The following is a 14,252-nucleotide window of genomic DNA, read 5'->3' as shown; positions in this document are numbered from 1 at the left end:
AGCCGCTCCCGCCTTCATCAGACAGCCGATTGCCGCTCCGAAGGTGCTTCCCCCAAGTAGTCCTATTGCCGCTCCTCCCTCCGGCAGAAGGAGACGGCCGATTGCCGCTCCCGCCTTTGTCAGACGGCCGATTGCCGCTCCGAAGGTGCTGCCCCCGAGTCATCCTATTGCCGCTCCTCCCTCCGGCAGAAGGAGACAGCCAATTGCCGCTCCCGCCTTCGTCAGACGGCCGATTGCCGCTCCAAAGGTGCTGCCCCCGAGTCGGCCTATTGCCGCTCCACAATCTGGCAGAAGGAGACGGCCTGTGGCCACTCCTGCCTTCGTCAGACGGCCGATTGCCGCTCCGAAGGTGCTGCCCCCGAGTCAGCCAACTGCCGCTCCTCCCTCCGGCAGAAGGAGACGGCCTGTGGCCGCTCCCGCCTTCGTCAGACGGCCGAGTGCAGCTCCGAAGGTGTCCAGAGGCGCGCTGATTCCCCCACTCAGGCCACGACCAGTAGCCGGGCCTTGGCGCCTCACAGTTGCGCCCCTGGGCAGCCACAGCCGATTGCCAGGCCCCACGGCCAGGGAGAGGTGTCGGCAGTGTCATTGCCCCAGTGTGAGACGAGAGCCCGGATCTCCAGCATCGGAGAAACCCAGCAAGGCCTTACAGCTTCCCCTGGCCTCCGCTCCCTACGCCTGGCCCTGGAGAAGACCCACTTGAAGGACCCTAGTGCAGGTCGGTGCTGCAGCCCCTCCCTGACGGCGCCCCTCGACTCTGGGGACCGCAGCCCTCAGTCACTCCAGACCCTCCCCAGGACGCCCAGGCGTGATCTCTCTACGCCCCCAAGACGACGTAAGACCTCCACCTCCGGCCAAGACCTGAGCCAGAGCTTCCTGGACCTGTTTGGCCCCAGTCCTGAGTGCCACACTCCTGAACCTAGCCTGAAGACTACGGGCCCCTTCGCCACATGCAGCCCTAGATGAGAGAGGACGACCCTGCGAGTCGTCCCGTGCCCTCTCGGCACGCACCCTCTTGGCGGTGCCCCTATTCCGGCAGAGTTGTCGCCGGCGTGTCTCCCTGCTGCCCCCACTATATGAGTGAATTATGTTAAGTGTGGTGTTGCCCCAGAATTAGTTAAGTGACTTATGCTAAGTGTGACGTTGCCCCAGAATTAGTGTAACAGTGATTCTGTGACTTAATGTATGTTGAATATCGGGGCGAGTGAAATCACGGGCGGATGAGTAAGGACGAGTGCAGAAACTAAGTTCTGGTGAATCAGACTCACGAGGACGCCCTTGCAGAAAACCAGTAAAACTACTACCCCAGAACCTCTATAGTAAAATACACCAATGTCCTTTGTTACAGGAAACAGTAGAGAAAAGTCTTAATAATATTCTCCCGCTTATATTACCGTAAACACAGTGAATTCCCAGTGTCCTCCACCCTCTCTTTGAGAATCTCCTCCCAGCAGCTAGTGTGAACGTAAACGAGGAATAGAATCAATTGTCAAAACCCCTTTGCTATCAGAAAATACTAAGTTTGAATTAATAATACTAACTCTCTCCCAATATTACTATAACTCTGTTCTGACCCGCCGCTAGTCACTCCCCCCCCCCCCCGTGTGAGAGACACTCCCCGCGCTTCCACGCACACCTGTATTCCCTGTACACCTGTGCACTGGAATTACTGTGTTGGCATCAGTATCAGTTAAGCCAGTATCCTGCGAGATCCTAATATCCTAGTTAAAGTTTTATTTCTCTACCATATACAGTACTGTGTTGAATATCTGCTGTTTCGTCCTGTGTCTGACTGTGGTAATATACGTGTAAAGGTTATTGCCTGGAGTTTTTGTGTCCTACCTCTCTTTATTGCACTAAGCCCCGGTCTCGAAAGAGGACCCCGCTACACGTTAGGTGTTTTAGGACCGAGGAGTCGGGCTTTTTTCACCTAGCATTACAAGTATCATGCAGGATACTATTTGGGACAGGATCAGGTAAAGTGAGTAGCACTTCGATCAGGAGTCCTAGGGCAGTGAAACCAAATACTATCACTTGGGGGAAGTCCAGGTTTTATCTATCGGGTGGAGCTCTGTTCACTAGGGCCGTGGCACTGTTTTCGCTGTCGGAAGTCTAACTTGTTTGTCCGTCGTGTTATTAATTATTGTTCTTGCACGGGAGCCTCTGTAAGATCTCGGCGTGAGGCTATATCACTAAGATGGTAGCGTGTTCACTCAGACAGATACTTATTTCACTGCCCGGCCACATTCACTATCTCACAGTTACTTTATTTATTCCATCTTTCTTTTACACTAACACTGACGCTTTTATTTCTGACTTCCCATATTCTGATAATTCACTGTTCTGCCCTGTTTCACTTTATCACTTTCACTGTGCTTTCACCGTCACTTACTTTCGGGACTCGGTGTAGTGGCGGTCAGGTACAAGGGCGGCGGTAACAACTCAGCCTAACTACTGACAGGTCTGAGCTCCTCCAGGGGCCGCGGGATCTCGCGTAGAGGTGTCCTTTCTCGTCCGGAGCTGCTGGTGGCGAAGGGTCCCACACTCTCAGGGCTTGGGGCGGGAGTCTGGCCCTCTGGGCTGGGGCCGAACAACTACCTGAACCTCTCGTTTAGGCGCCTGACGAAGGTCAAAGGTCTCCGTTGTCGGGGTGTAGGGATGTCCTGCCCAGGGGTCCTGGGGGTGGTCTGGAGGTCCCATGGGCTGCAGTCTCCGGTGGTCAGGGACGCCGTCAGGAGTGGGCTGCAGCGTTGGCATCCGTCGGGGTCCATCAACCGAGTCCTCTCAGGAACCGGCTGCGGTGAGAAGAACCCGGTGGTGGTTACGGGGCCTCTCCAGTAGTCCTCCAGGCTGGGGTCTCCCTGTGAGTCATAGTCTCATGTATGGGAGTCAGAACCTGATGGATGAGCAACTACCGGCCGTCTCCTGCCGTAGGGCCCGGCTACTGGCTGTGGCCATCTAGGGGCGCAGCTACCGGCTGTCGCTAAGGCCTGGCTACTGGCCATGGCATGGAGAAGGGAGCGGCTACAGGCCAACTCGAGGGCACCTTCGGAGAGACTACCAGCCGTCTCCTGATGAAGGTGGGAGTGGCTACTGGCCGTCTCCTGGTTACCTCTGGAGCAGCTGCTGGCCATCTCCTGCAGGAGGGTCGAGCAGCTACAGGCCGTCTCTATTAGGGCACCTTCGGAGCGGCTACCGGCCGTCTCCTGATGAAGGCAGGAGCGGCTACCGGCCATCTCCTGACGAAGGCGGAAGTGGCTACTGGCCGTCTCCTTATTACCTTCAGAATGGCTACCGGCCGTCTCCTGTGGGAGGGCCAAGCGGCTACAGGCCATCTCTTTAAGGGCACCTTCAGAGCGGCTTCTGGCCGTCTCCTGATGAAGGCGGGAGCGGCTACCGACTGTCTCCTTATTACCTCCAGAGTGACTGCAGGCCGTCTCCTGTAGAAGGGTTGAGCAGCTAACGGCCGTCTCAGGGTTGCTGACTGAAGCTAGAGTAATAGCTGCACCCTGTGGTTGTTGGTGGTCGGCTTGCCCGGAACGTAGTCTCACTTTCCTGCCATGGTGGCAGAGGGCGAGCTCCGGGTCATAGGGGCGTGCGGCCCGGGCGGACTTATGTCCCTGTCGTCCGGAGTCAGGTCGTGCTCTATTTGCCCCTCCATATGCTCCTTCTGGGAGTGTTGGACTGTCCTCTGTGAGACTGCACTGCATTTTACCACCGTCTTCCAGGAAAAAGTCACGTCCCTGTGACTGGAAATTGCAAACTTTTGTGTCATAGGTGCGGTAGACTGGCTGCAGGTGTTGGAGGAGGGCGTGCCAGGCTATGGTGGTGGGATTTTCATCTAGCTGAGCATCACAGGTGATGAAGAGGGTGGATGGATTGGTGGAGGAGCGGAGGAGTCATAGGAGGTGGAGGGGTCCACGGACTCAGTGTTTACGTCCGAAGGGCGGCACCCATATGGCTTGGCGAATCCTCATGGTGGCAGGTGTTGTCTCTTGTGGAGGGCTGTGCTGAATGCTGGAGACGGACATCGAGTGTGAGGTTTTATGCCGGAGTGATGCGGCGCGAAGTCTCTGGGGAGTGTGGGTGGCTGGGATTTGGGCCTGGTGTAGCATAAATGTGAGGTGATTTAGGGAAGGAGGTGGAGTGTGATTCTGCGGCGAGGTGGGTGGGGTGGGAGTGTTGGTGTATTGGACAGGTGGGCGTGAGAGGCGGCCGGAGCGTGTGATGGTTGTTTTAAGGGAGGGTGTGGGCAGTGATGTGTGAGTGCGGTGTCGGCATGTGTGTGAGGTGTGCGGGGGCAGATGTGAGGCGGTAGGGGTGGGGGTGGCACGGGGCATTGGGTGGGGTGCGGGCCTAGTGGGTAGCGGTGTAGTGGGTGCGTGGGCGGCACAGGTGGGATCTGGTGTGAGAGATGCGGCAGGTGGGGCTGAGGGGGTGTGTGAGGGCTGCAGATGGGGAGATTCGGGGCCGGGGGTGGCCAATGATTGGAGTGGGGGTGTGGTGGTTGGAGGAGGTGTGGGCGTGTGGGTGGGGCACGTGATGCTGGGCGTGGAGGATGGGGTGGTTGGTGGCAAGGAGGTGGGGGAGAGATCCGGACTTGGTGGTGATGGTGAACCTTCTGGTGAAGTGTGAGGCAGCGTGGTGGGGGGTGAGGTGGAGGCAGTGGGGGAGGGGGAGAGAGAGAGAGAGGAACGGTGAAGGGGAGATGTAGCAGTCATAGGAGGTAGAGGGGAGCAGAGTGGGAATACCTGGTGGGGCGGGGCGCGGGGCAGGGGCGGGGGATGTGGGAGCGTGAAAGGGGCGTATGTGACGATGTCTGAGAGTGCGAGGGGTGCCGTGATATTCAACTGTCACTTGGTAGGAGTTAGGGACGCGAATGATGGTATGGGGCCCCGTGAATCATGGCACGAGCTTGTGGGGGGTGGGGAGCTGTGCTATCAAGAGAGAGTCGCCTGGTTTGTAGCGGTTGGGGGCAATGTCAGGGCAAAGGTCCAGGTTGTTCAGAAGGTGGGATAGCTGCCGCTGGAGGTGGTGAAGGGGGTCAGATGTGGGAGATGAGGTGGGGGCTGCAAATGTTGTCGCAGGAGTAGGAGGAGAGGTGTTTCCCCAAACACTTGCTTGCGCAGTGAAATTCCGTCCTCTTGGGGGCAGGAGTTTATGCCCCATTGCACAATTTTTACGTGGGCGGGCCAGTCGTTGTCTTTGGTGGCTTCTATCTGGGTACGGAGTTGATTCATTAACATACAATGGCTTCATTCGCAGATGGCATTTCCTTGGGGACGAGTGAGAGATGTTGTAGCAGAAGATGTGGTCTAGCTGCTCCCAGATTTTGCTGGTGAACTCTGGTGCTTTATCATAGTGGATTGCCTGTGGGATACCAAAGTATGGAAAGACGTGCCAAATCAGGGCGTCAGCCACTGCGACAGCATGGTTTTCTTTTGCTGGGCAGGCTATGACGAATTTTGAATACATATCAACGAACGTGATCATGTACCGATAGCCTGATTTCGGGGGTAGAGGTCCCACTACGTCGGTCGCCAACAACTGCCAAGGTTTGTCGGTGGTAATGTGCCCTGATGGAACGGCGGTGCGGGTGATGTCCTTACCCAAGGCACACGCTCGGCAAGATTGGATAATCCCCTTGGCTAGGGTGGAGGGACTGGGCGCCAGTAGGTGTCGTTAAAAACCTGTATGAGTTTTTTTTGTGCCCAGGTGAATTCCGTTGTGGGTATGCAGGTGTCAGAGGGCATCAAGAGCGGTGTCAGGGGCTAGGATGATATGCCCGGACGGAGCAAGCAGGTGGTTGCCCTGGTGATATAGCTTTCTGAAGAGATGCTGGGGAATCCACTGTTGGAGATCTGGCTCCGGCTGGACGACATTGAGGGGGAGCCAGGAGAGAGCATCTGCACTGGTGTGGAGTTTGCTGGGGCGGTACAAGATTTCATAGTTGAACTCCTCCAGTGTCTAGCACCATCTGATGAGCTGGGTGTTGTGGGTGTCCGACTGCCACAGCCATTGGAGGGACTGGTGATCAGTAATGATGGTAACTTGAGTCCCTGATAGGGATGCCAGGAAGTGCTCTAATGCCCAGATGATGCCTAGGCACTCCCTATTCGTGGCAGCGTAATTGTTTTCCGCTTGGTTGAGGGTATGGCTGGCGCAGGCGATGATGTGCTTGGCGCTCTCTTGGACTTGGGCCAGCACAGCGCCGATCGGGATCAAGGAGACGTCGGTGTAGAGTTGGAATGGGAGGGCATAGTCAGGAAAGGCCATGACCTGGGCAGAAACGAGTTTGTCCTTAAGTTGTTGGAAGGCACCTCGTCTCATCTGTCCAGATGAACGGTTCTCCCTTTCGGGTCAGGTCATGGAGTGGCTTAGCGGTGTGAGCAAACCCCTTCACGAAACGTCAGTAATAGGATGTTAGGCCAAGGAAGGCTCGAATTCCTTGAACGTCTTGTGGTGAGGGTATGTCCGCGATAGCGCAGAGCTTGTCTGGGTCGGGAGATATGCCAGCCTGGGAGATGACAGGTCCCAGGAATGAGAAGGTTCTGGCAGCCAGGACACATTTGGAGGGCCGGAGTTTGAGGCCTGCTTTTCGGATTCTGGTGAAGACCTAGCAAAGGCATTGAAGGTAGTCGGCCCAGGTCTTGCTAAAGACGATGTCGTCCAAGTATGCTAGACAGATCTCCCATGTGAGGCCACTGAGGACAGATTCAATTAGTCTTGAGAAGGTGGCAGGGGTGTTACAGAGGCCGAAGGGTAGAACATTAAATTCATAATGTTTCCCGTTGCTGGTCAAGAAAGCAGCCTTGCCTCTGTCTTCTGGTCGCATTAGGACCTGCCAATACCCTGACTGGAGGTCGAGGGTGGAGAACCAGGAGGCACCATGCACAGAATCTAGGGAGTTGTCTATGTGTGGGAGTGAAGTAGCGTCCCTGGTGGTTATGTCATTAAGCTGGCAGTAATCTAAGCAGAACTGCATCTCGCCATCCTTCTTCTTCAAGAGGACGACGGGGGAGGACCAGGGACTGGTGGAGGGGGAGACGACTCCGGCTTCAATCATCTCTTGAACCTGGCGGTCTTCCTCTTCCCACTATTTGGGATTCTCCTGCCGGGATGGCTGCCAGATCAGTGGGCCCGTTGTGTGGATCTCGTGAGCCAGGTAGGTGGTATGTCCAATATCAGTGGGTCCCACCGCAAAAGGTCCTGGAAATCCAGGAGGAGGCAGCGGAGGGTGTCTGGTGGGTGGAGAGATGGTCGGGAATGGGGGCAGAGGGATTGGGGAGCTGGAGGGGGAGGGGGCACAGGGCTCAGCTTCCTCTATCTCTCCTATTATGAGCCCTTTAGGGAGGCTGAGGGGCAAGGGGGTAAGGTTGGCAATTCGGACTACCGTGTGATGAAGGGGGAGGAAAGTTGGGCACAGAAGTCAGGCCGAGAGGGTTCCAGGTGGCAAGTGTGGGGAGAATAGGACGGATGTACCTGAGGGCCGGTTGAGGGGCACCCAGGCTTCATGGTGGGGAGGGAATGGTGACGGCGGAGGAAATGGTGGCGGGGAACAAGGGAGGGGGGAGGGAGATCAGGGGGGAAGAGGGAGGAGGAGGGGCATGGAGTCTTCTGGCTGGGTCCGTGGTGTGCAGGTGCAAACGGCCAGAGGGGGAGGGGGGGTTGGGGGATTTCTGGAACTGGGGCTGTCTGTTGCGACAATCGATGGTGACTGCTAACTTCTGTAGCAGGTCCAGTCCCAGATATCCGTTGTAATTGCGGCAGCAAGAGTAAACACAATGAACTTGTGGTGTGTCGATGCTGGTTGATGGGTGTCGACACGCAGTGCCCGTGTTTCCCCACAAATCGGCAGGGGGCCATCCCCCATGTCCACAAGATGAGTAGCCGTTGGGAATAGCAGGCTGAAGGTCGACTTATGACTGGAGAAATAGTGGCTATGCAGGCAGGATCTGGCCTCTCCCGTGAAATATTCTTTATCATGCCTGCTTATCAATGAAAAGTTCTCCCACTGCCCTTGAACTGTCTGTTTGTGCAGTTGATCACTGCATATGGTGGCACAGTGCTGAATTATCGGATCTCAAAAATACGTAAGAAGGACGTTTCGACCTCGGATGTTTGGGCCACGGACGTTTTGGCCATGGGCCACCAACCTTGGACAATTTGGCCATGGGCCACCAACATTGGACGTTTTGGCCATGGAAGGTAGGACATTCGGGCCACAGGACAAGAAATGAAAAAAAAACACTAATTTCCTTTACAATAGCATTTGATTCAATTAGTCTTGAGAAGGTGACAAGGGTGTTACAGAGGCCGAAGGGTAGAACATTAAATTCGTAATGTTTCCCGTTGCTGGTCAAGAAAGCAGCCTTGCCTCTGTCTTCTGGTCGCATTGGGACCTGCCAATACCCTGACTGGAGGTCGAGGGTGGAGAACCAGGAGGCACCATACACGGAATCTAGGGAGTTGTCTATGTGTGGGAGTGAAGTAGCGTCCCTGGTGGTTATGTCATTAAGCTGGCAGTAATCTACGCAGAACCGCATCTCGCCATCCTTCTTCTTCACGAGGACGACGGGGGAGGACCAGGGACTGGTGGAGGGGGAGACGACTCCGGCTTCAATCATCTCTTGAACCTGGCGGTCTTCCTCTTCCCACTATTTGGGATTCTCCTGCCGGGATGGCTGCCAGATCAGTGGGCCCGTTGTGTGGATCTCGTGAGCCAGGTAGGTGGTATGTCCAATATCAGCGGGTCCCACCGCAAAAGGTCCTGGAAATCCAGGAGGAGGCAGCGGAGGGTGTCTGGTGGGTGGAGAGATGGTCGGGAATGGGGGCAGAGGGATTGGGGAGCTGGAGGGGGAGGGGGCACAGGGCTCAGCTTCCTCTATCTCTCCTATTATGAGCCCTTTAGGGAGGCTGAGGGGCAAGGGGGTAAGGTTGGCAATTCGGACTACCGTGTGATGAAGGGGGAGGAAAGTTGGGCGCAGGAGTCAGGCCGAGAGGGTTCCAGGTGGCAAGTGTGGGGAGAACAGGACGGATGTACCTGAGGGCCGGTTGAGGGGCACCCAGGCTTCATGGTGGGGAGGGAATGGTGACGGCGGAGGAAATGGTGGCGGGGAACAAGGGAGGGGGGAGGGAGATCAGGGGGGAAGAGGGAGGAGGAGGGGCATGGAGTCTTCTGGCTGGGTCCGTGGTGTGCAGGTGCAAACGGCCAGAGGGAGAGGGGGGGTTGGGGGATTTCTGGAACTGGGGCTGTCTGCTGCAACAATCGATGGTGACTGCTAACTTCTGTAGCAGGTCCAGTCCCAGATATCCGTTGTAATTGCAGCAGCAAGAGTAAACACAATGAACTTGTGGTGTGTCGATGCTGGTTGATGGGTGTCGACACACAGTGCCCGTGTTTCCCCACAAATCGGCAGGGGGCCATCCCCCATGTCCACAGATGAGTAGCCGTTGGGAATAGCAGGCCGAAGGTCGACTTATGACTGGAGAAATAGTGGCTATGCAGGTAGGATCTGGCCTCTCCCGTGAAATATTCTTTATCATGCCTGCTTACCAACGAAAAGTTCTCCCACTGCCCTTGAACTGTCTGTTTGTGCAGTTGATCACTGCATACGGTGGCACAGTGCTGAATTATCGGATCTCAAAAATGCATAAGACGGCCGTTTCGACCTCGGATGTTTGGGCCACGGACGTTTTGGCCATGGGCCACCAACCTTGGACAATTTGGCCATGGGCCACCAACATTGGACGTTTCGGCCATGGAAGGTAGGACATTCGGGCCACAGGACAAGAAATGAAAAAAAACACTAATTTCCTTTACAATAGCGTTTGATTTCATTTCACAGTTTACAATCTACATATATTTAAAAAGTACATGACATACCCGCACGGCGGGGTGAACCAGACACCACAACCCCAGGAGGAGAGTACGGGGGGGGGATACCCACCCCACCAGGCGATGAGAGAGAGGCTGGCTCACCTGCCATACCTTCCAGGCAAGAGCGTCTTATCTTCCTCGTGACCCGACACCCCCCTTCCCTGCAGCCAGACAGCCCGGAAGTGTACAGGAAAAGTACAGTACACTCTGGTGGAGGGAACGCTCACCAGAATCGGGGTGGGACTTGCAGTGGCAAGTTCCCCAGCAAACCCTCGGATGCCGAGTCCTCCGGATCGGCCTCCTTTTTAACAGAGGACTCAGGAGGAGCCTCAAGGGTTGCTATTCCCCCAAAGGTGCAGCGGCACAGTATCACCCTTTGGGTATACTGTGGGTGGAAGGACCGTCGGTTAGCCATCCTCTGCCAACCACCTTCGGGAGCCAACACGTCGGCACGTGCACCAGACGACCTTCGCCGGCACCAGCAAGGAGGAAGGCGGGCCCTGGGGTACTCTCTGCCAGAGGTACCGTGTGGGATGAAGCATTGCCGTCCCCCAGTGCTGTCTCCAGAACGGGAGTCCCAGACCCTACGGCTGGAGTGCATCCTCTGTCGGAGCTGTGGCAATAGCCAGGCATATCCATTGGGCGCCTTCTCCCTGCTGCCAGGGTCTGTAGTACCCAGAGGAGCCTCCCCCGACTCCTCTTGCCCTCCTGTCCCCCGTAGGAGCCCAGGCAGTGCCCAATGGGGCTGCCTGATTGAGGGAAAGTCCCCTGGACCTCCCCCGTCTAGCCCGGACTGGAGTTCCAGCAGGGCCTCCCCGCCCCGGCAAGTAGGAGAGTCGCCCCTTGGCCGCTCTCCCTCCGCCTGTCCCCAGGCTCCTGTATAGGAAGGTACCTCTTGCCCCCTCCACCACTCCAGTGGCAGAGTAAGGTGCCCCTCTCCCCGCTCCTCCACACGAGAGGGCGGTTTCTGCTTCTTTCCAGGGACCCCACCAGAGACCAGAGCGGGCGTGACATCCCCGAGGCCTGGTGTTCTGTCCCTGCAGCCCCAGGTGTTGTTGGACTCCTCCAGGACGAGAGGCTGCAGCTCACCCCTGCCGGCCTCCTCCTGATGGCGAGACCACAGCCCCCAGAGTCAGCAGGCCTCCCCTGAAGCCTGCTGCAGTAGCCGAGCCTCCCTTAGCGATGGCGGCTGCAGACCCTCCCTGACAGCTGCTTCTGTGGGATGAAGCGGAAGCACAGCCCAGGCACCGCCCTCCCCATGCTCGACCGCAGCTCCAGGCCGCCCCAGGTCCTCTCCTTGAACCCCAATGATGACTAAGGGCCAGCGCCAAGCAGCACGCCCCCTGGCCCCCTTCGGTCCTAGCCCAGAGAGCCCTGCCTCCTGACAGACCATTGCGGCTAGGGAGCCGCCTAACACACCACACTCCCACTCCTCCAAGACTTGTGGTGACCACATGGACCACTCTCCCCTGTACTACACACCGGACGGCCCACCTCCCACGCCTGGCCGGCATCTGAAGCTCTGTGGTCTGGGCCCTCCACTCCACCAGAATCGTGAGTACTAGACCCTATGGTTGTGCATTCCCCAGTGTTTGTGACCCCCTCCCCCCGAGTAAATCAGCTTCTGCGACTCCCCCTATACCTTAGTGCCTCTCTCCCAGTGTTGATCAACCTTACCCTCGTGCTCTATTCCCTCTTCCCACCCCCCGGCAGCCTCGGTGTCCCTCCCCCTCGGCGTGCCATAGTGAATTCTACTACCTATGATCTCGCTCGTGAAGTGTTCGACGCCCATACACGGGTCGGTTCCCCAACAGTGACAACCCTCCCCCAGTGTTACCCCACAGGACACTATACGTCAGTGTAACCGTCCCCAGTGCACTCTCCCCCCCCCAGGCCCCCAGTCCCTGTCCTCACGTGGACAGACCCACCCTAGACTTGCTATTACCCCTCCCCCCCTCCTTCCCCCTGACCAGTGCAGGATATTACATACGCTCGTCCTATGTAATGCATACATAGTATAAGGTTAGCTAGGGTATCATCCATGTCACGTGGATGTATTCTACCAGCTAGGAATCCATCCATGTCATGCAACCATAAGGGCTTGAATATATATTATCGTCCATGTCACATGTATATCGTATTGGGTGTACTGCGCTATATTGTCTGTGTATACTGAACATAACGTACCTGGTGCATCTGTGAAATATTGTCTGTGACACTGTGTGGACATCACTCCATATCAGGGAAGGTGTAACTCCGAGTAAAGGTCAGACTTGCTGAACTAAGTGGAAAGTGACTGTTGTAAACACTATTTTGAGTCTTTGTAAGTTCCTCAGTTTTGCTCATAGAACGTGTGTGTATATGTCTTTTGGTAATATATAAGTGTGCCTTTTGACCAGTGGTGTTTGTGTTTTCCCTCCTTGCCTGTACTGACCCGGTCTGGAACAAAGAACCCAGAACCGTACCGTGTCTGTGACCAAGAAGTCAGGACTCAGAACATGATGCATAACAGTACATATATTTAAAAAGTACAAAATAGCACAGACGAAATAGATTTTATGGCTACATATTAGGCTGTCCACCTCGAAGGTTGTGGCTGATGCCACAAAGGAAATCTGGGATTGTTTCTTGCCTTCCTTCAGGTGAACCACAAGGCTGTGGAGGCACGTCTGCAGTTTCTGGTACACCTTCTTCCCACGCTTGGTAGGGCAAATCCCACGTTCCTCCTGGAGCGGGATTCCATATGCAGTGGCAGCATCCGCTTGTAGACACTAGATAAGTTTCCACACAGTGGAGTTGGCGTGTCCCACCAGGAGGAAAAATTTATTGTTCCACCCTTCGCAGATGCTGGTGGCTCTGGGCTGGTTGTTGTGGGTGGCGTGGTGCACGTTCCACTTCTTGGGTTGAAACGTGGGTGGCGTGCGATGTAGACGGACCAGCTTTATGCATCCTGGCCTGGAGGTGACATGCCGGCGATGAGGGCATTGGCCTGAGATGTAGGTGGAGTCGAAGTACTCCAAGAGTGCGGCAGCCTCCTCAGGCATGGTAAAACGAAGGTGTGCCATGCCATCCTTTACATCCTCTGGGGGCAGGAAGGCGAGTGCACCCACCTGACCACAGAACAGGAGGAACTCATCTTTGGACTTGTAGAGATTCTTGAGATCCAGGTTCTGGATCTGCCTCCAGATGGACTGACTCAGGTGGTAGAAGCAGAACCGCACCTGGACCTGCTCCCTGAACACCACACGAAGGTCCAGCTCCACAGGCCTCTCCGAGTCTATGATGACTGTGCTGGGATCACAGCCACTCTTCTTGTGGACCCTGAAGACCTGCTTGTAGCTGGTTTGTGTCTTGCATTGCAGCAAGGAATACAACAGAGGAAGGTAGACTCTGTTGACTCGACCCTGGATGGTGTAGAGCTGGGTGAAGAGTCTTGGAACTACCAAAAATGTGCCGTCCATGCATCAGTCTTCATAGCCCGCTAGCGGCTCCAGATGACTGGGGGATGTGAAGAATCTGCCTCCGGCCTGTTGTCATAGTGGAGGTGGGATGCCCAGTCACTGGTGATCTCCAACTCTTGAAGAGACTACGGATCCTTTGGACGGTGTGCAGCCTGGATGCGATAAAGGACATGTTTGCAGGAATCGGACCAAGGCATGCATGCCTTGACCTCCTCCAGCAGTGCTGCAACAGCAAAGGTGACGATCTGGTTGGGTTCATCGTTGGTGCTGGCAGCCTTCCTCTTCATAGCCTGACGAGCCTGCTCCATTTGGCATCCTACTGTGTCAGAAAGGTGTCGGAAAGGTGGTTATGCACTGACACAACTTTAGGTTCACTGAGACTCTTGGTGGTCTGTAGGATAGCAGGGCACTTGAGGGTGGACCGCTTGACACATCACCAAACGATTTCATCAACTGCCTTGGCATTTGGCAACATGCTTCTTGGTGTACATGAAGCCATCCAGACAGATCTTCTGACTTCCTTGCTTGGATGTGATGACCTCAACCTAAGCTGACATGATTGTGTAGCAGCTGAAATACAGAAAAAAACACTGACGGCCACCACTGTGCACCGTAGTTCCCACCAGACTCCCTCCTCTCCTCTTCTCACCTAGTTTAACACAAACAACCCTCCCGTCATACAGACAACTGCAAGCTGAAGCTTCGCTCCTCTCTGTCCCACTAAGCCACATAAGCAGTACAAAATATATGCAAAAGGACATAAAAAAAACAAAAAACAAACTACGAACAACTGCAAACCAAAGCTTCACTCCTTTCTGTCCCACTCAACCACATAAGCAGTGAAATACCCATGCAGCGGGGTGAGCCAGACACCACCATCCCAGGAGGAGAGTACGGGGAAGCAATACTCAACC

At 55.6% G+C, this 14,252-nt stretch overlaps 1 pseudogene; it reads right to left on the bottom strand.

Moving 5' to 3' along the window:
• Window positions 1–12,913: 12,913 nt before the first annotated feature.
• On the bottom strand, window positions 12,914–13,895 carry LOC145405096 (uncharacterized; annotated as a pseudogene).
• Between the last annotated feature and the right edge of the window lie 357 nt (window positions 13,896–14,252).

The sequence above is a fragment of the Coenobita brevimanus genome, chromosome 65 (assembly GCF_032717465.1).
Source record: "Coenobita brevimanus isolate Jiangsu-jjx chromosome 65, ASM3271746v2, whole genome shotgun sequence".
In the NCBI taxonomy this organism is placed as follows: Eukaryota; Metazoa; Arthropoda; class Malacostraca; order Decapoda; family Coenobitidae; genus Coenobita; species Coenobita brevimanus.
Note: the sequence above shows the minus strand (reverse complement) of the source record. Positions and strands in the feature narration are given on the sequence as shown.